We start from the raw sequence: 22,816 nt of genomic DNA, 5'->3' as shown, positions 1-22,816 counted from the left end.
GAAGGCAGAGAACGAGGAGGCAGTCATTACTGGTGAGTGGGAGTCATGAGAAAGTCTGCAGGTAACAGTGACAAGGTGGGCTAAAGGATGGGTTATACACATGGCTGATGCTCCAAAGAGCAGGGCTGTTACCCAAAGCAGGAAAAGGAATGATCCAGTGCAGCCATGGCCAGCACGGGTGCCATCCCCCCCACCTTCTGAAAAGCTTCATATCTCTTCAATGATGAAACCAACCTTCCTAATCAGGGATCCCTGCCAATTTTTTACCTGAAAGATGCAAATCAATCTTTCCCCCACATTTATACAGAGTACATACTAATGGACTATTTCTATAGTTTACTGCAGATTTCTTAAGATAAAATCTTCAGTGAGAGGAAAATATTCATCTTAAAACTTTCAGAAAGGGGTCACACATTTACCCACATGCTCCCAGGGTACAAATAAATTAATATTTCTATTAAATTTTTTTAAATGCCAAGTTTTTATTATATCTTATTTTATGCCAGTTGGAAACAAAGATTTGCCTCCAAGTTGGAAATCTATTTCCTTGTCATTTGTGTTGAAGATTGAACATGTAGGGATCTGGTATATTACTACTATCTCCCTGGCTTTCAATATTTTGTCAGTAATTCAAACTACGGACTCATATAAAATACAGCATTTTATGTTACTCAAGAAGTATTTCATGGGGATATTTGGCTCTTCTACTCCTCTGAATAGCCTTGTCTTCTCTGGGAAAATTTCACTGATATCCACACTTCTATTTTTTCATTTTCACAACTAGAAGCTCCCTGTTCTGCCAGAGCACTGTATGAATAATAGCTTTGTTATTATATTTAATACATTTGAATGTCAATCAAAACAAGGAACCGTGGGCATGTACTTCCCTCTTAGCCTTAATTTATTCATGTGTAAAAGGGAGAAGACAACAGTAAGACCTTCATCAGGCTAGTCTACCGATTCATGAGTTAATGCCTAGAAAGTAGGTAGAATACTGCCTGGCAGATGGTAAGTACTGAAGAAGTGTTTGCCATGATTGTAACGATATTTATTTGTATGTTTCTCCTTTCAGATTTGTTGACACCTTTAAAATAGTAACTCAGTCTTAATCTCTGTATCCCTAATGACTAGTACCAGTGACTAGCAAATAGGAGACAGTCAGTGAATGAATGCATAAATCAAGCAATTTTGTCTATAACACACAAAAAATGGAAATGTAGATATTAAAAATAATAAGCCAAAGCATCATCTTATTTATAACCCGTCTTGTTTGAAAAATAATTTAAGGCCGTTCATAAAGTACAGCTTGACATTTCAAACATGTAATTTAAATGAAACAAGTTAAAATTAAGGACAGAACTGTATCATCAATACCACTAAAAAGTCAGTGTCAAAATGGATTTCTTAAGAATTAAGTACACGTACATACATTTTGAGATTAAAAAATTTTTAATTTCACTTTTGCTATAGAAAAAAGAAAAGTCCAGAGCCTTGGCTCTAGACCAGAGTTTGCTCTCGTAATTTTTTCCACAGACCTTGGTATCTAGGGAGAAGAAATAAACCATAACAACAAAATTCACCTACTTAATCTGTCACAATTCTGCAGTAGGAGAGTATCAAAGTTATTGGGGACAGAAAGGAATCAACTGTGGCGTCCAAAAAAATTCAAATTATTGTGGCTGTAAGTTTAAAAAGTTCATAAAGCCCACAGAAGCTCAGAGTGGGGAGGTGCTGCTCTCACTGGTGGAAAACTACCATTTTCCGTATCTCATCTTGCAGCTAACATTTCTACGGAACACCTGACCTAGGACCATAACACCACCCAATTTAAAATTAGCACTGCTGATATTTTGAGGTATTTCTGGTTCTTTTCAGGTATTTATTATTTCTACAACTATTGAAAATGAGTCTGTCACATACCCAGTAGGACTTTCCTCTTTCACTAGCACATGAAAGATAAAAGCCATCTTATTCATTAAAATGGAATTTAATGAAAGTCCATGTTAAAGTCTGGGAGTGTTAGTGTTTCACAGAGGAAGAGAAATGTTTATCATATCCTTAAGGTCAACCAAGTGCTAGAAACCCACACAGAAAGGAAGAGAGTGAAGAGTTGGAGGAAAATTTCTAGCAAACTGAGGTCATTTCGACTTGCTGCAAGGTCTCTCACCCCATCCATGGACGGCCCTTCCACCGTTTCCCTTGAGCCTCAGAACGGTATATTTCAGTACAACCTAGGGTAGACTGAAACATCTAGATAAATATCAATTCAAGCATGAACAATGAAAGAAGAAACATGACAAATAAATTTCATTTCTCCACATGCTGAAGATTCTACTGATGATAAACTCAAACACAGGCACATGAATAAATACCTGCATTTCCAAATCACTTCACTGCTAAATGCAATCACTTCAAGCAATAAATAATGTCACTTCTGCCTTCCCAAATAAGCCAGCATAAAACATATAGGAACATTCCCTTCAGAGAAAGAGTTTTTAAAAGATAAAGATAAAGTACAAGACACACACATACAATATTAATAATAGTGTGTGTCTTTCCATAATTAAGTGTTGGGGTTTTTATTTACTTATTTTAAATGAAAAAATGCACACTGTGATTTCAATTTGAAAAGATTGCATTTGAGGATTAAAATTTCCAAGTACATACCTTTTAGTTCCTCATCTTTTAATTACTACATAAGTGGTTGCCTAGGAAACCTCCTGACAGCGTGAAGAGACGCTCCAGTGAATTCCCCTTTCCAGGCTTGTTGGTTTGACTCGCTGCCTTTGCTCCCACAAAGCAAGTCTTCCTAAGTTATTAGAGCCAGATACGCTTGCCACCTGGATGATGTAAAAAGAAGAAAAGGTGAGAATAATTATTTATTTTGAATATAGGTTTCTAAACAGAAATAAAAGTTAAAGAGGCTAAGTTCTTACATCAAATTTAGAAGAAAAACGTATGTTCTCAAATATACCCATACAATCTCTTACTAGGTAATTATGGAGCGTTACTTCTATGGCAATATGTTAACATGACAGCAATTAAACATTATAATAAAAAGGTAATAGAGAAGACACTGGGAAAGCAAGACCTTGGATACACCAAAGGAGAATACAGTCAGAGAGGGTGTGACCCCCAACCACTGCTGAACCTACCCCTAGCTGAACACCCCAGCTCAGGGGTCTAGATGTTTCTGATAATCTAGCTACACCTCTGCCCAGAATAACAGGAAGTCATTGTTGAATAGTGACCAGAAAACAGAGTTCTATTTTGCTTTATGCCAAGTAAACAGCGCATATCTCCATGTAAAAGGGCATCTCCGACGGTTCTTTTTCAACCACTGCAGATGCACTGAAGGAGGCTAAAGTAGGTTGAGCCTGCAGACCTCTGAGGAAGGGCAGATCTGACAAAATTCCAGCAAATTAAAGCAGAAATACTGAGAACATCCTCAAATACCAAGGCCAGATGATGCAGCAGTTCTGAAGAGGTGCCTGATGGCAGAGGTGTGACCAGGCCTGGGGAAGGAGGGGGTGGGCGCCTGGGCCCAGGGGTAGGAGGCAGAAAGGTCTCTACTCCTTTCTCTGAGCCTCTTCTCGCAAGGTCTGGCTGCTTCCTCCAACATCATTTTATCATCATCTTAGTCACCATTTACTCTAAATGAAAAATTTAAAACCAGCCCTTCTGGAGGGAAAGCAACAGCTAACTTCTACCTGCACCCCCCAGCTAAGCCTCTGCCTCAGAGCTGCTCCAGGTAGAGCAGTGTGCGGAGGGGAGCAAAGGGAAAGACAGACCAGAACTGAAGACCCTCATCATTTCCCCCTGGATAAGTACAATTTCCTGCTAACTACTATCCCTGCTGCTCTGGCCCCACACTGCAGCTAACCCACTCCCCTCACCAATGGCTGAGATTTCCTTCCTATTGAAATCCCCTCAGTGGCTCCCTATTGCCCTCAGAATAAAAATCCAAACTCTCCTCAGCTTAAGTTTAGAAAGCTCTTCACCAGGCAGACCCCTGAAAATGCGACTGTGTTCCATTGTGTCCTTAAGCCAGAAAGGAAAACTGTCCCATACCTGGTCTGGAATACTACCAAGCTGTCTGCTATATAACTCACAACATCCTACTGCGGAAGAAATGAACAGCATTCCAGATTTTTTCGAATGCAATTTTCTAATGAACTTAAAGGAAATCAAGACTTGCTCTGGGAAACTCACCACCATCTCCCCAGTTGACTGTCAACCACCAGTTAGAGTATAAAGATTTTTAACCATACATTCTTCTCAATGACGAGTTCATCATTCTTTCTTCCTACAATATGTCCCTATCAAGACTGAATCTTTCAACAGGCCTACTAGGGGCCTTTCTCCATTGTAAAACTGTAATAAAATGTTGGCATGTGCTCATAACTAAACTGTCTGAAAAGTTTTCTTTAACAAATGCTACCTAACCTAAAGCAGCTCCTTATGCCCTGCAGTCCCTGACACACTCCACTGGCCTCTGAATACACAACAACCTCCTCCAGGGAACACCCACCAGGGCCTGACATTTCCCCTCACTCTCTGCCCCATTCCCTTATAACCACCCCCACTTTCTCTCAGTTTATTTCCTTCCATCCTCCAAAACCTAGGTCATATGTCAGTTCCCCCAGGATAACTTGCCTTGAGGGTCCAGACAGGGGTGCTTCCAGGTGCCTCTATATCAGAGCTGTTACCACACTGCATTGTATTTATCTCACTAGACTGCAGCTTACTGAGGACAGCACTGGGCCTTTTTATTTCTGTATCTGCTCCCATTACAGAACCTGGCTCAAAATGAACACATCATAAAAGTTTGTTGAATGAATGAATACTAACAGCCTAGTGCAGGAGTAAACCTTCTAGGCAAAGGTGTTACATTCCTTTGTGTAATCCACTTTTAGGTGCTCTGAGTTTGGACCAAGTCAAAATCAGGTGGGAAAACCTGATATAAGATGTGGTTTCTGCATCTTAGTGTTAAGGAGGGAGACACAGCTGGAAAATAAAAATGTACTGAAAGGGGTAATGACTGTGTGGCTTAGAAACCATCCCTGAGGTGCAGTCTGGTTCTGAAGCCAGACTCCCTCTGCATCGAGGTGGAGCTAGAATCCACAAGGCAGCCCAGCAGCATGCTCCCGAACGCCTGGCATAGAGCAGGTGTTAATGGAGTGACTCAAGTCCCTTAAAAGCACAGGCAGGCCTGCAGGAGGTTGTGCCAGAATGACAGAGGGAGCAATGTTCAAATGTATACCTTCCTGAAAACCAGAGGGAAAATACAGGGGATTTTAGAGAAGAAGCAAAATTAAAAGGAGGGAAGTAAAAGATAACAATTTCAAAACATCCTTACAGATTTGAACCTTCTTGGCATGAGAACATAAAAATTTAGTTAGTTCACTAAAATATTAAGTACGGTTTTGAAATATAAAGGCCTGAGGGTGAACCAGGACAATTCAGGAAATAACCCTTTTTTTATTGTTGCTGTTGTTGGTTGGCTTTGGGGTGAGGGTAGAAAAATTTTAAATGCCTTAAGAGATAGTCTGTTTCCCCCCCTCCGTTTTCCCCGATCCTTCATATCTCTAGGAAAACTCTTATTAAGAACAAACCTCCACTAAGGATTGGACATTGTGTTGGAGGACAAGACAGAGAAAGCCCAGGGACTTCACTTTCTGTATACCGGGTACCAGTTTTCTTCTCATTAAAGAAAACTTCCATTAGGTACATTTTGCAAGTGTGCTTGCAGAGTGGTAGACTTGATGGCAGGCTCCTATTTATCGTGGGGTTTTTCCTCTGACCCTACAGAAGCAATGGTATTCTCTCACACAGATCTTCATCTTGGGATATTTTCCCCAAAATGGCTCAACATTTTTACCATCGTTTTGAAGATCACTTCAAGACATTTGAAGCTAGCCTGAACAATAACTGCAGAAAGCATACCTCCTAGATCTGAGCAGCAGAAACAAGCCCTGACTCCTGAGCACCAAGGATGGGAGAGCCTGCAGTTAACCGGAGAGGACATGGTCAAGTTCAGTAAAAGACAGATAAGGAGAAACTCTGTATCCAAAGCTCTGTAGAGTTTTCTTTACTTGCTGCTGGGAAAAGACCCAGAATATATCCAAAGATCTTTTATTTAGCAGGACTTTAACCTACCTGAGAACAAATTAATTTTTTTATATTTCATTGTATAAGGCTCATTCTTGCACATCCATACTTAGAAAAAAATAAGCACTATAAAAACAAAGTAACATGCACTGAACAGACCCTAGACAATTGAGATATAAAATTGTGGGTGATAATATCCTACATTCTACACAAATACGAAAACTTAAAAAGAGACTGATTATAGAACATGTGGGAATCCCCACATGAGTTTAAGAATCGTTTGACTGACTATAAGCAGTACTGAGATGCTGGGGAAAGGATTTCCCCTGTGGTCGATTAAAAACATTATTCTTGTTTTGAGTTGTCATACCAAGTGACCATGAAGTGAGTGAAAGACTTCTTAAAATTTACTTTTAAACTTTTTCACTTGAACTGGATTCTAAGACTGGCTTAAAGACAAAATACTCTCACACACTCCAACTTTCTTAAATAATTCACAGTAGCACAAATAAGTGGGAACACAAAGTTCTCATGTTCTGAAAATACACTGTAACCAGTCTACCTTAAGGAAATGTCTATAACCACGGATGAAAGAAAATGTCTGCAAATGTGGATGTGCAAAATTGGTCATTTTTGGCATCACAAAATTTATTACAATATCCTGAAATAGTGAGTTTCTTAAAACACGTAAAATGATGGTACAACTAACAAATACATCATTTATGTACCTGGCATCAAGAACACTCATATTATATGCTAAAACTATATTCTCCTTTTCTTATTTAGAAACGGACTTGAAGTGAAAATGTAAATAAAGTCGTTTGAGTTGAGTGGGAAAGAGTAATCAGACAAAAAAAAATCAAATTCATTAAGAATTTCACCCCACGAACACTACAAAACAAGCCATGTGAAATCTGAACTCTGCAGATTCAACCACTTGACAGGTGCAAGAAGTGTGTGGAAGGTTTGAGGACGTGTTATGATGTCAGAACTGGTGTCAGAGAGCATTAAAACTCATAAATCTTTAAGATAATTTTATACATAGAAAGATTTCCATCAAATCAATTAGAATAAATATATTCATCAGATAAATTTCAGGATGGATAAAATGTTCTTATGCTAAACCTTATCCCCTGACAGCAAGAGAAAAATGAGGCTTTCGTGTGCTAGCAGAACACAATCTGTCCAGCCATATGAGGAGAATGGAGCGGCTGATACAGTCCATGGGTGATGCAGGATACAGAGTATAAGGATTTTAAACAAAAACCAATAATCCAAATGCATGAGGACTGGAAGAAAGATTCAGTGCAGCTACTGACTACTTCAAGCCCTTTTTAGGTTTAGGCAATTTTTATTATCATTAAGGCTTTAAACACAAAGTCTATGCATTCAGTGTCCCCCCACCCCCCAAATTAGGCATGGTTTAAAATATAAGAAGGTACCAACAGATAAGACAATTAACAAAACTTTTAAATTAAGACGACATTGTACTTAGTGACCTGCTTCCAAAGAGTAGATTATGGAAAGAAGGGAAAATAAACTTACAGTGCAGAAAACTGACAGACACTACGCAGGCCAGAGGATCACTGTCAACATCCTCAGTGACAAGCATGTTGACAGCATGCTCCCTTCATACGACTGTGATAAGAAAATCACTCCACCTCTGTGGTCTGCCTCCTAAAACTCATACCCCAGTCTAACCGTCAGAAAAACTATGAAAGAAAAGTCAAACTAGGAGACATTTTGCAAAATACCTGACCGGTATTCCTCAAAATTGACAAGGTCTTCAAAAAGCTTCCAAAAAAAAAAAAAAAAAATAGGAGTACCTGAATGAGGGACATGTGGAAACTCTGTATTACCTCTGCAACTTCTCTTCACATGCACAATTATTCTACAATAAAGAGTTTATTTAAATTTTAAAAAACAGCCCACAGCACGGAACGTATGGTACTTCAGATGTGCGCTGCAGACCTGGTTACTCCAACAGGGACGAAAACGGGATGGGATCCTGACTGTTCTGCACACTGACCAACAGACACCTTGGCCATCGTGGGAACCTCTTCGAGATGCCAGGAGACCACAGATGGCACGCATGTGACAAGAACAAACCTCTCTGAAGTGCCTAACACCCCCATCTGAAGTGCAAAACAGGCAATTTTATGCAAGAAAAAAAGACAAAGACTAAACAGGCTGGCCGGGAGCCACCAGCGCTCTGTGAAAACACATGACAAGCCAGCCTTCCTACTTCACTTAGCAAATCCCACTGCCAGAATCCAAGCAGGTGTGAAAAAGTTTACAGACTTCCCTCGCATACCCAACAGGCTCTCTATTTCCTTATCATAAAAAAGGTAAATCAGAGAAGTAGGGACAGAGTTCCTTTAAAGATTTATGGGAGAAAGTAGTCTGCGTTAAAAAAAAAAAAAAAAGACTTCTTCAACCAAATAGCACATAGATTATTATCTATTTCAAGAATCCATCAGGGAACATGTGGTGCTGTGCTAGCCATGGTTTGTAAGGAGAAGGCAAAACCTTTGAAGTGCTGCTCGATATAGAAAAACATTTTGTCTTTACAGAATAAACACGTGGCATGATTGTGTTTGCTGCAATGGATTTCTCTAATTGCCTTGAATTTTAATCCAAAAAAAAAAAAAAAAAATCTGGGGATTTATCTGCTCGAACCAAAAAGTCCCAGAATTTATGAACAAGATGAATATGCAGTCCTCATTAGGCCAGAAAATTAAAATATAAATGCCTTTAAATTTTTTCAGAAAATTAACACACTGTCAATCAAAACCATGTTAGTTTTAGAGGAAACTTGACTAAAATATTTTAAAGTTCATCTGGAAGAAAAATAATGCAGAAATCGCCCAGAAAAATCCTAAAAAACAATACTAGTAATAATGATGATGCTATATGACATACAAACATTTATTTTACAGCTCTAATGATTAAAACAATGTGGCAGAAGATTTAGAATAAGTAGACATATCAATAAAAAATAAAACATCTGAAAGCAAATATAAAAACTGATTCATTTATTCAAAAATTTACTGAGTGCCTGCTATGTCTGGCCACTGTTGATGATTGGATTTTAATGGTGAATGAAAAAGGCAAAGTAAGTCAGACCAAAGGATAAAGTCTTCTAGAACTAGCTAACTGTATGGGGAAAAATTATGTTAAATAATTTTCTCACATCTTACGCCCAAATACAACTCAGATACATGTTTAATTATATAAAATTCCTAGTATTACTGGAATAAAACACAGGTGAATATCTACATATAATTTCACAATGAGAAAGATGTGAGTTCAAGAAAAATCATTGTGACATACATTACTTTAAATGTCAACGGGGGGATGGTTAAGCAACTTACTGTCCAGCCAAGTAAGGGATGGTTATGCAGTCATTAAATTGTTAGTAGAGTGATATATTTATTAACATTTAAACATTTAGTAAAAAGGTAAGTTATAAAAATTACATATATGGTAAAAAGATCTAAATATAGCTATGAAAGAAGTCATAGACAGGAAACATCTGTCCCACAGGGATATCAATTCTCCTCAAATTAATCTATAAACTCAACGCATGACCTCAAAGGAAGGTTTTTCTTGGAACATAATTCTAAAATGCTTATGGAAGAGCAAAAGGCATAGAGAAGGTACAATTTTAAAGAAGAATAAAGAGAGGGGACTTACACTACCAAAAAGGTGGAAGTGAAGCAGGAAAAAAAGGAAAGAAATAGACAAGAGGAAAAAAATGAAGAATCCTCCCCCTAAATATGTGCATCTACATAGATGGAAGCTGGTATGCAGAATGGCACTGTGTATCAGCAGAGAAAGGACGCACTGGTGAATAAATGGTGCTAGGACAACTGGCTGTCCGTGAGAAAAACAAAATGAGGTATCTATACCTCACGCTATACACAAAACTCCATCTTAGATGGACTGCAGGTGAGATTGTGCAAAACAAAAGTTTAAAACTTTACTATAAAACAGAATATTTTTATATGACCTCAGCCTAAGGAAGCATTTTTAAAAATAAGACACAAAGAAACAATGCCCAAAGGAAGGGGCTTATAAATTTGACTGCATTATAAGGAAACTCCTATTCAACAAAAGACTTCATTTAAAAAGGGAGCAATCAAGCCCAAAACTAGAAGATATTTGTACACACACAGACAACAAAGAATTAGTATGCAGAAATATAAAGACTGCCTACAAATCAATAAGAAAAAGAAACCAATAGAAAAACAGCCATGCGATTAAAATATGCACAGAAGAAATTCTAATAGTTAATGAACACACACTCACTAATAATCAACAAAATTCTAATTAAAACTACTATGAGAAACCATTTCATGCCCATCAGATTGGCAGAATTAAAGTCTGACAAGGGCAAGTGTTGATGAAGATATGGAGCGAGATACACCACTTCAGAGAGCAATTTCATTATAGTTATTAAATTTGAAGTTGCATGTATCTTAAGACGCAGGAATGTTCTAGTCATATACTCAGATGACCTCTGGGACATGCACCAAAGAGATATATAAAAGAAGGCACATAGCCACATTTTTTTCAATAGTGAAAACTTAAATGTCTGTTAATAGGAAAATGTATTTTAAAATTGTAACATATTTACAAAACTGAATACCATAAAACAATTAAAATGAGTGAACTAGAGATGCAGATATTACTACAAATAAATCTCAAAAACACAATATTGGGTGAAAAAGGCAAGCTCAGACAATGCACTCATACACTATGGACTGTAGTGAATGCTGAGAGTACGGCTTAGGTCCCCTGTTAGGACTGAAGGGATTACTTCCCCAGCTTCTGGGAGTTTTGCAAGCTGATAGCCCTGAGCTGAAAAGAGTTGCCTCACAAAGGTTACATCTCTAGGGTACCCTTTGTCCAATAAGTGGTCAATGCAGAGTTAAAAGAGCCTGGCCCCTCATTTCAACTTGGGACCATCCGCAAGGTATATCCCACCTTCGACACTCCTTTTGGGATCAGCAGGGGCCTTCCTTGTGACTGTACCGCAGCCCAGTTTTTCCCTCTGCCCAATCCTGCTTCCTTCTCTTCCCCAAGTGTTAATCCTAAAATCTCCCTTGGAACCTGACTTGCAACAGATATAATTCATATCTTGTTTTAAAACATGTATCACAATACAATAGGCTGTTCAACAATCCTATTTATGATTGAGCATACGTATGTATTTAATAAAACTGTGGAAACATACGTGAGAATAATAAACATCAAATTCAGGATAGAAGTTACCTCCAGAAGGTATAAAGGAGGACAGGCTTGTGGAAGAATACACATAATGTTTTAATAACTACCCAATACTTTAATTCTTACACTGGATATTATATAGATTGGTTACAGTATTCCTTATGTTTTCTTTGTACATCTGAAATATTCTACAATTTTTTTAAAAAAAGGAACTTTAAAGAAAAGGAATAGCCTGTCCCTGTGCCAACCAGTCTCCACCTTCTTTCTGTCACAGTAATGCGATGGGTGACATTCTTTGGCCAAAAGAGGATCATAGGTGTTCCCACACTTTCAAACAAAAACACATTTCCTGGTGGGAGTAAAAAAAGGGGGGGGGGCCTACAGAGATCTTTCCGCTTTCTTTCTTTTTTTAGTGTGACATTCTTGAAAAGTATTTATAAGTTTGTAACTCCTTACTGGGTACAAGCAATTATCACTTCTAAAGACTGCTACACAGATAAGATAAAATTATACATAATTTCAACAGTAATTCCACATCTCCTTCTTCTGTTCAAACAATCAGATTTCAAGTGAGCAAGAAAAATTTTGATATTGTCAAGTTTCAAACTCATAACGGCACCATAACTTGAACAAGGGCAATCTGACTCTGAATTTGGATAGTGTGTAATTGCCACAAACTGCAGAAAAAACGTCTAAAAGGTAGGATTCATAGTAAAAGGAAAAGTCTAGAATTGTTCTTTCTAAATTCAGAACATTGAGCCCCCTCTACCTGGAAGCAGGTAAGAGAGTATGCCTGAGATCCTTGGCAAAGAGCCGAGGGCCGCAGCCCCCTCCACTCAGAAGCAGGCAAGAGAGCACACCTGGAGTCCTAGACAAGGAGCCGAGGGCTGCAGCCCCCTCCACCCAGAAGCAAGAGAGCATGGTTGGGGTCCTAGGCAAGGAGCCAACTGCAGTACCCCCTGGCCAAAAGCAGGCAAGCAAGCACACTGAAAATATCACTTCCATGCAGGTGGCCCACCACAGCCATGGCTGCTGAAAAAGCAGCTCGATGCCATAGCGGCAGCCACAGCCACCATGCAGGTGGCCCACTGGAAGCTCAACAGCACTGACACAAGGAGAGTCACCAGCGCAGACCAGAAAAAGAAAACATCTCTCTCCTCAAAGCCCACTCCAGAGTAATAGAAAAAGCAACTGCTCTACCAGATGACCAGACATTAACATAGAAATACTAGAGATATGAAAATCCAAGAATACAGTAATTCTGAAATACCGGACCCTATAGAGCAGGAAAGCCTTGAAATGACTGAAAAGGAATCCAAGCAACAACCTTAAGGAAACTCACTGAGATATGAGAAGACTCTGTTACACAACCTAATGAAACAAAAAAATAAATCCAGGGTATGAAGGAGGAAATTACAAAGAGATGAATACCTTAAAAAAGAATGTAACAGAGCTCATGAAACTGATTTACTCAAAAAAAATAAAAAACACAACCAATAGCTTAAGCAGCAGGCGAGAAAAAGCAGATGAAAGAATTTCTGATCTTGAAGATAATCTTTTTGAAATAACCCAGGTGGACTTAAAAAAGGAAAAAGGAATTTTAAAAAATAGAGAAAATCTAAGAGAGCTAGCAGACAATCTTAAGTGCACAAACATTTGAATCCCAGAAGTGAAGAAAGGCTAAGGCATGGAAAACCTATTCACTGAAATAATAACAGAAAACTTCCCAGATATAGGAAGAGACACAGACCTTCAGATCCAAGAAGCTCCAAGATCCCTAAACAAATTCAGCCCAAAAAGATCCTCTCTGACACACATCATAGTCAATCTGGCAAAGCTCAAAGACAGAGAGGATCTTAAAAGAAGCAAGGGAAAAGTGTCAAGTCACCTATCAGGGAGTCCCTATCAGCTTAACAGCAGACTTCTCAACAGAAATTCTACAGGCCAGAAGAAAATGGGATGACATACTCAAAACACTAACAGAAAATAACCCTGCCAGCCAAGAATACTATACCCAGCAAGGCTATCCTCCACAAATGAAAAAAAATGTATTTTCCAGACAAACAAAAGCTGCAAGAGTTCACCACCACACCACACCACCAACCCTCCAAGAAACCCTCAAGGAAGTCCTGCATCTGGAATCAAAAACAATAATCACTACCACAAATACAGAAGAAAGAACAAAACCCACTGGTGGAACAAAAATGCAAACAAGAAAGACAAAGAAAGTAAGTCTTACCACCACAAAAAATCATAATGACCATGTAATAATGCCTTTTACTTTATTTCTGATTCTAGTAATTTTGTTCATCTCTTTTTTTCTTGGTCAGTCTAGGTACAGGTTTGCAAATTTTGTTAATCTTTCTAAAGAAACAGCTTTTGGTTTTCTTGATTTTCTCTATTGTCTTTAAATTCCCTATTTCATATATTTCTGTTGCAATCTTTGCTATTTCCTACTTATAGTTGCTTGCTCTACTTTTTCTATTTTCTTAAGGTAGAAGTTTACATTACTGATTTGAGACTTTTCTTATTTTTAATATAGCTGTTTACAAGTATAAATTTTCATCTAAACACTGCATGAGTCTACATTCTATACATTTTGATATGTTGCGCTTTGATCTTTAGCTCAAAGTATTCTTTAATTTCCCTGTGATTTTTCTTTTTACCCATTATTTATTTAGCAGAGTGTTGTTTTAATTTCCACGCATTTGTGAGTTTTCTAAATGTCTTTCTGTTATTGTGGTCAGAGAACATATTTTCTATGATCTTAGTCTTTTTAAAAACATACAATAAAATAAAATGCATTCCTCTAAAATAAATAACTAAATTCAGAACATTTTCCAATACAAAAAGCATTACAGTATAATTAAAGGTATACAAAACAAAATGGGCTCATGATTTTTCTATGTGTGATACAAATACCAGCAAAATAGACTACCTGAAAATTTTAAGCAAAAGGACACATTCACATAAAATATCCGCATAACTGAGATACGTACAACTACTTCCCTAAATTTATTAGATAATTCCACAACCAACAATTTCACTCCATTTAGTTCTGATCCGGGTTCCAAATTTTAAAATTTCACTGTATAATAAAATGAGTTCCAGGTCCCTAAGGTTGGACCACGGAAACCATGTTTTTCTTTGTTCCCACCCAACCTTCCAAGCTATAACAGCAAAACATCACATAAAAGGACCCAGAAGCTTAAAAGAAGAGGAAAAAGAAAGTGAAAGAGGAAAGAGGGGTAGACAGGATGAAAAGATTCAAAGATTTCTAATGTCCTAATTTGAGGCAAACAGGTTTTATACATATCTAAGGCATTGAGCACAAACAATTCAATTTATCTTTAACTAATATTAATGATTCAGGACCACTACTGAGAAACTAAACTTTAGCTTCCATGTCTGACTGATATAAAAGATTTACAGACACAGTTGCAAAGGGAGAGGAAAACAAAATAAATAAATAAAAATGCTCAGACACGCAAAAAAAAGTTATTGACTGGAAATGAAATCTATAACTATCCACGTCAGCAAAACATAAAAGAATTTTATCCATACTCTCTTACTTTTTTACCACTATATGTTTTGAGTACCTTTTCCCCTTGACACTGTCCAAAAAAAAAAAAAAAAACTTTTTCTTTCCCGTTTTCCCGGTAATCCTTTTATTCCTAAATTTTCAGCCACATTTTAAAGAGAGTTCAACCTCAGCTCAGGTTAATGATAGTACAGGCACTCCCCCATGTGGTACAAAAGGAAACTGCCTGTTTACACTGGCTCTCAAGCCAAGGGAGTGTCTGAGTTTTATATAGCATCGTTTTCATTTTACAGAGAAGGAAACAGCCTGACTGAGGTCAAGCCACCTACTTCCTCAAGGTATTTCAACCAGAGAACTGCGATTCAGCTCAGAAGTGTCACATTCCAAAGCAACATACTTTCCACACACCTCCAGACCTACAGGATCTGTGCTTCCTGTTCTTTTTGTTACCAAATTTCCAAGAATACTTTTAAAGCAAGTACTGATCCCGTATTACTGAAAGATAGTCTAAAGCATTAGGTTGAACCTAAGTTTAATTCTACTGTTTTGATGTATTTTCGAAGCAACTTTTTAGGTAGTATTTTCAGTTTGCTTGTTTGTTTGTAATTTATCAATATACAATGTAGTTGATTTTCATGTCCCTTTACCAATAGTATTTCACCTTAATGTAATATATTCATGATCATTAACAAAACAGGAAAGTGATGATAATGGGCAAATATTTTCATAAGAAAGAGGAGTTATTTTCCATGCTATTTTTGCAGTAGTATCAAAAAGAACATAAATAGGATTTTATTTTGTGTTTTTTTATTTACCTCTTCGCAAGTATAAATTTTCATCTAAGCGCTGCGTGAGCCCTGCATCCTATACATTTTGATAGGTTGTGCTTTGATCTTTATCTCAAAGTACTCTAATTTCTACTTGTTATCAAAAGTACTTCTTTGAAAGACAAGGCAGAAATAATTAGACTAATCAGAATTCCAAAATAATAAAAACCGTTATCATTTACATGCTAATGTCAATGAATAAACAACTTATGCTTTGTGTTAATGACATACCATAAAATTTTAAAACCTGCTGATTTCCAAACACCTTCATTATATATCTTTATGAATTTATATGATTTAAAGAACCTCCTTTACAGGGTTGTTTTAAAAGTTAAATGAGCTAATACAAGTAAAGGATTAGGTAGTCTTTTCTAAAATTTACCCTTTTTATCTCGTTTGTACCAAAGAAATACAAAGAATAACCTTAAAAATGGTAACAATATGGAGGCAAGAAATAAAGTAGGAAAAAATGATCAAAAGAAACTAAATTCTTTAAAGTGACAGGTTTTCATGTGTAAGAATTTTTCCACTCTGCAAGTGCCCTGAAGTGTCCAACAGGGATTTCACCTTTAAAAGTGAGACAGACCACACAGCCCATGATGCTGCCCAACCGCAGACTGCCAAGACCACACCAGCTGTCACCTTCCTTCCTAATGCTGTGTGTTCTTCCCAAACCTGGACAGTGGGTCAAAGAGGATGAGCTTTGAAGTTCAATCAAGTAATACTGAGTCCTCTGACTGATAAAACCTCCAAAGTGAACTCCTGGTTTCCCAAATCAATAAGCTGAGAAGGCCAAGGCAAAAGTGGAACTAATCCTTGACTCCTTTTTCTCCTATATTCTCCCATTCTCTCTTCTTTATTCCCAATGCCACAGCTTTAAATTCTCTGACCAACTTCCCCCCACCTTGGATAATAGCAAAGTCCTACTCATCCTTCTAAACTCGGCTCTCACGTTCCCTCCTCCAAAGCCTTCCCCAGCTCCCCTCTGTCTGCCTCTCCTCCCAACTGAGGGTGATTAGATACTGTCCCCTGCTCCCCCAAACCCCATGCTTCTTGCATCCCTGCAGGCATGTCTTTATCTTCAGGGTGCCTGACAAATATGAGTGTCCTATAAATTTTTGTTAAATAAGGGATTTGCTTTTGAGGAAGGGAAAACAAGAAAAAATACAATTTGGTTAAATGGTATTTTATTTGGAAAAATGGCTTACTGAATTTTAGTCAAAGAAGTGGTTGTTTCTAAAATAAATTTTTTCCATGTGCCTACACTTGGGCTGAATCATGGGGAAATGTTCTAGGGTCATTAATTTTTCATTAAAATTAGGATGTTTCTTTCTACCTGAAAGACACCCGCTTTTACCTAAGGAGGTAAAACTTCAATCTCTTATGTTATATATGGGGCATTTAGGAGCAAAGGCATGAAGTCACTAACCCCAGAGATCCTGAATCCTAGTCTGGTACAGAAAATGGCCAGACCCAGCTGCAAAGTGCCCCAAAAGGACCTCTCTTGGCTATACTCTATTCCCTGACCTCCAACCCCTCAAGGATCTTATGTCCAGATTACCTGATGTATCCATATACAAGTGTAGTTTTAAAAGTTTGTGAAAAATAAAATTTTATAAAACATGAACCTTTACATGAACTTTTTGAACTCCCCTTGAATGGGCCTGCGGACAGGCGAGTGAACACCTGAGACCTAGAAGGATATGCCTTTCCATATCTAAAAATTGCAGAGGTGTTAAGCCACCATGAGTCTCCTTCCTAAAGAACTAAAAAGTGGAGGATAACCCACCACCACAAATTTGAACTTGTTTACATGAATAAAATCTAAAAAACTAACATGTCTCCCAGTGGCAGGGGAAGGGGGGGAGGTGTTAATAGCTATTAAACATAAAAACAATCGTTCTACACCAGTGTTCATGTGCAAGGGAAATACAGCTATTTCTGGTCACTAAATTCTGGGAAAGACAACTAATACCAATTTCTGTTTTACCATTAGAACCCAAAGAACATTTGACACAGAACATGAATTCAGTGAATCTCACCAAAATATCCCAAAACAATATATTACAATGAAATTAGCAATATAGTTCAATCCCTTGAATGGTCATCTTAAAAAGGACTTAAAATTTTGAGTGGCTACCCATTTCTTAATGACTTTATTGAGGTTTAATTTGCATGCCACGAGAGCCATTTAAGTGTACAATTCAATGAGTTTTCATAAATTTATATACAACTATCAGCAGAAACACACCCATCACCCATCGTTCCCCTGTACCTTTTTATAGTCAATCCCCACTCCCTCCCCATCCCCAGGCAACCACTGATCTGTATCTACGGTTTTGCCTGTTCTAAAAGTTTCATAGAATGGTATCTATCATACAATATCTAGGCCTTTATATCTGGCTTCTTTCACTTGGCATAATGTTTTCCAGGATTAACCATGTTGTAGTATGTATCAGTAGCGCGAATCAAGACTTCATTCCTTTTCACAGCTGATATGGATATACCACATTTTGTTTATCTAGTCACCAGTTGATGGATTTGGATAGTTTCAGTTTTTGTCTATTGTGAATAATGCTGCCATGAACATTTGTTTGGTTTTTGAATGCTCACAATTTTTTATAACTTTATCAAGATGCCATTGATACAGAATAAATTGCACATATTGAAAGTATGCAATTTGATGAGTTTTGACATATGTATACATTCATGAAACTATCATGCATAATCAAGATAATGAACATACACTTCACCTCAAATGTTTCATTGTGCTCCTCCCTTTAGAATCCCTTTCTCCATCCTCTCCCAAGCCATCCTCAGGCAACCACTGATCGAGTATGCATTTTCTACAATTTCACATAAATGGAATCAGACAGTATAGTAATTTGTGGGGGAAGGTGTCTGGCTTCTTTCACGCAGCATAATTATTTTACGATGCATACACGGTGTTGTATGAATCAACGATCCATTCCTTCTCATTGCGGAGTAGCATTCCATTACACGGATATACCACAAAATGCTTACCCACTCATCTGCTGATGGACACTTAAATTATTTCCAGTTTTTGCCAATCACAAGTAAAGCTGCTATGAACATTGTACAGTCACACACCACATGACACTTTGGTCAATGCAAACAAAGTCTTAAACAGTGGTCTTCTAAGATTACAATGAGGCTGAAAAATTCCTACCTCCAGTGACATTGAAGCTGTCCCTAACATCACAGGGCAACACATTACTCACGTTTGTGGTGATGCTGTTGTAAACAAACCCACCGCAAGATACGTTGAGGAGGAGCACGTAGCGTAACCATGGGATGACACTCCTGAGGCATCTCAGAGCTTTAAGATGTAAAGCCAAGCATATGACACATTAGGTCTGATCCCAAGTGAACAGATTGTTGACAATTGTAGAATTTTTGCATTTTTAAGTGATTCTTACCCATCCCATAGCAAAATAATAGTTAATAGCAGTTAGCTGACACTGAGTACTTGCTGGGTGCCAGACCATTGCCTACCTGTAACTTAATGTTCATAACTGTGTGGAGGGTGGTATTATTCGAATCCCCATTTTACAGATGAGGAAAATGAGGCACAGGGAGACTTAGTAACATAATTACATGTGTGCCTATGCTCGTGGAACTAGTGGCCAGTGTAGATGACAGGAAAATTCATTACTGTTCCCTTTCATAATACACTTTCACACGATGACGGAATTCCCTAATAACACATTTCTCAGAATCTGTCCCTGTTGTTAAGTGACACATGACTGTATACAATCTTTGCCTGGTCATATGTTGTCATTTCTCCTGACAGTATACCTAGGAATGAAATGCTGGGTCATATGTTAAGTGTACGGTGAAATTGTTAAGAAACTGTCAAACTGTTTTCCATCATGGCTGTACCATTTTATATTCCTGCCAGCGATGTGTGAGATGTGTTGGATTTTTCCACATCCTCATCTATACTTGGGTTGTCAGTCTTTTTGACTTTAGTCTTTCTGTTGGTTGTGAGGTAATATCTTCTTGTGGCTTTAATTTGCATTTCCCTAAAGACCAATGAAGTCTGTGTCTACTAGTTTACTGGTCTGCCAGTAATGCGGGCAGAGGTGGTGCCCAAACACCTTGCACCTGTAAGTCTCCCATCCTCTGCCGATGGAGATGTTTGTGGGTTGAAGGCAGCATTCAAAGCTGCACCTAGTTCTCAAGTCTTCCATGGCTTTCACTTTCTGCTGGGCTCTGAAGCATCCCTTGGCATGCAAAGTTTAGCTGTCTGCGGCACATGGGTGGGCAGCTTATCTTAGTCCTCCAAGGCTTTCTCATTTCCAGGATCTCCCTGTTAAATTTCTGGCTGGTGGCCCCAAACCAGCAAACTGCAAAATCAAGGTAGCAAATCTGTAAGTTTTCCATCATGAACTGATGATGTCACTTTTAGACAGCAAACCTATGGGTTCTTACTCCCAACTCTCACCCCAATTCCAAAGTGAGACCATCACTTCTAGTAAAACTACAGTTCTCACCAACTGAGGTGGGGGTGGGGGACAGAGGAAGCCCTAGGCGAGAAGGTCACAAACTCCCACTCTTCTTACCTAAAGCGCCAGAATATCAATAATGCTTCTCAATTTATCAACTTACTGTCTACCTTTTGGGTCAATTTCCAGTGCCCAGAGATGATCTTTTTTTGACAATCTTCTCCAGTTTTATACTTGTTTTATTGAGAAAGAGAATCACCTGTCCTCTTCACAGCATCATTAATGGAAGTGACCCTCGTTACCCATTTTTAACTTCTCAATTTCTCATGGCACACAGTATGACTATAATATGAAAATAAATTATGACTATAATTCCACTTCATGTATCAAATATAGAAATGCTCTCCAATTCTGATAGAAAATTTATCATTATAGCTTGAATATTTTTTAACAAAAGAGTGGCTCTTTCCACACACTGCCAGCAAGCTAACATCAACTAAAGTACCAAAATAGCCAGAGGTCCGATAACTTTGAGACTCCTAGGGGATAAATTAATTGACTGCTTGGATCTCAGCTGTGGCTCTTGACCACAAAACTCTATGATGGCCCAAATATGATAGGTTCTGCAGTATCATTAACAAAGCTTGACATAGGCAAAGAGCGAATTCTTGCAGTTCTATTAGTATTATTATGTATTATAATGATTCTCAACCCTGATTTTGTTACATTCTACTTTTCACCAGTTATTCCAAATATTATCACAAAATCATCATGCCTAACTTACTTTTAACACCCAGATTTTATATTATGCAATACTTTGTAGTTGACTAAGCTCTTTCACCTACTATTTCATTTGCTCCTCATAAAAACCTCATGTGGCAGGAAGAGCAAATATTATCTCCATTTTATACCTGTTGGAAGTACAGATGGATTAAGTGTTCCACACAACTAGTTGAGTCAGAACTAACATCTAGTGATTTGGGCAGTATTCCATTTTGTGTGACCTTGGGTATGTCTCTGCCTCAGTTTCTTCAAATGTTTCAGTAACTTCCTTAAAAGTAAGGAAGAGAAATTAGCCCCTAAACACCACCTTTTTCAACACTTTTAGTTGAGGAGAACTCATTTCAACATGTTTCCTTAAAAATGTTAATTATTGGAATGTGAATGCAGACGTGGAGCAAGAAGAAATGAAGCCAAATTTCCTAACTGCAAAAGCAACCTTGGACATAATCAATGCCAACCACTTCATTCTTTCTCCCCCCACCCCCTGCCAAAAAGACCCACAACTCTGTGAAATCCTCCTAGGAGGGAAATGCGAACCTTTCTCACACACACACTCACACACACACACGCACACACACACGCGCACACACACACACACACACACGGTGGTGGTCTTAAATGTCAAATCTGGTGGGTCATTTTAGAAAAATAACTCAAAATCTCTCTAATACATGCAATGGGAAAAACATGCAATTCCTTTCATCTAAAAAAAAATTTCCTTTACCTTTCTTGACTATGCAGCTCCTTAAAGAGGGTCTTTGCACACTCTCTTCAATTCTTTTTCTCCAATTCTCCCTGGAATCTATTCCGCTCTAGCTTTTGTCTCCACCATTTCACCGAAACCGCTCTCATCAAGGTCACTAACATCCTCCTCATTGCTAAATCCAACGATGAATTCTCAGCTCACCACTTACCTAACCCATCAGCAGCATCTGACAAGGCTGGTTACTACTGCTTCTTCCCGCGGTGCCTAGAATCTCACAATCTCTGTCTTGCTGTCTGTTCCTCAGTCTCCCTGCTGACTCCATCTCCTCTCCCAACCTCAGGCCCCAGACCATGGTCTCAACCCTCCTTATGACTTGGAATAACAGTTGAATGCTAATGACTTCAAACATGCCTCTTCACCCTTGACCTCTCACTGACCTCTAGGCTCTGCCAACTTGACCCTTTTGCTTAGATGTCTACAGAGACATCTCAAACTTCGTGTGTCTAAAACTGGGCTCCTCGGGCTGCCCCAGATCATTCCCATCTCACAATCTCCCCATCTCGGCAAAAGGCAAATCCACTCTTCAGTTGTTCAGGCCAAAAACCTTGTAGTCATCCTTGATGCTTCCTCCTGTCTCATCCCACACCCAATTTCATGACATGGAACTAGAATCCCATCACTTCTCATCATTCCCCTCGTTACGGTCCCCATCACCTCCCACGTTGGTCACTGCAGTAGCCTGGAACTAGGTCTCTCTTTTTCTACCCCTGCAAATGTTACCCCCGCACCCAACCCCCAGACTATTCAAATCACAGCAGCTTCGACAGAAAGATCAGGTTGCTTCTGTCCTTAAAACCTACCAATTCCTTTTCATCTCATTGGAAGCCAAAAACCCTTACAATAACCACTGCTCACATGATGTGACCAACCCTTTCCTCTCATCTCCCCTCCCCCCACTCAGTCCCCTCCAATCACTAGCCTTCTGTCACTGTCCAGACACGCCATGCACACTTCTGCCTCAAGGTCTCTGCATTTTCTGTTTCTATTCCCTCTGCCTAGAACACTCTTCCAAATATCCACAGGGCTCATTCCTTCACCTTCAAGACTTTGCTCAAACATCACCTTTCCTGAACACCCTATTTATCAC

The 22,816-nt window shown here is 38.5% G+C and overlaps 1 long non-coding RNA gene across 1 annotated transcript in view; it reads right to left on the bottom strand.

Moving 5' to 3' along the window:
* Positions 1–1,360: 1,360 nt before the first annotated feature.
* Positions 1,361–22,816, bottom strand: part of LOC134380075 (uncharacterized) — a 73,783-nt gene continuing 52,327 nt past the window's right edge. The window contains exons 3-4 of the long non-coding RNA XR_010023850.1: positions 2,668–2,840; positions 1,361–2,241 (exon numbers count right to left, since the gene is read on the bottom strand). This is a non-coding gene — a long non-coding RNA (uncharacterized LOC134380075). The remainder of the gene's footprint in view (positions 2,242–2,667; positions 2,841–22,816) is intronic.

This window comes from Cynocephalus volans, chromosome 6, assembly GCF_027409185.1.
Source record: "Cynocephalus volans isolate mCynVol1 chromosome 6, mCynVol1.pri, whole genome shotgun sequence".
NCBI lineage: Eukaryota > Metazoa > Chordata > Mammalia > Dermoptera > Cynocephalidae > Cynocephalus > Cynocephalus volans.
This window is presented reverse-complemented; position numbering and strand designations above follow the sequence as displayed.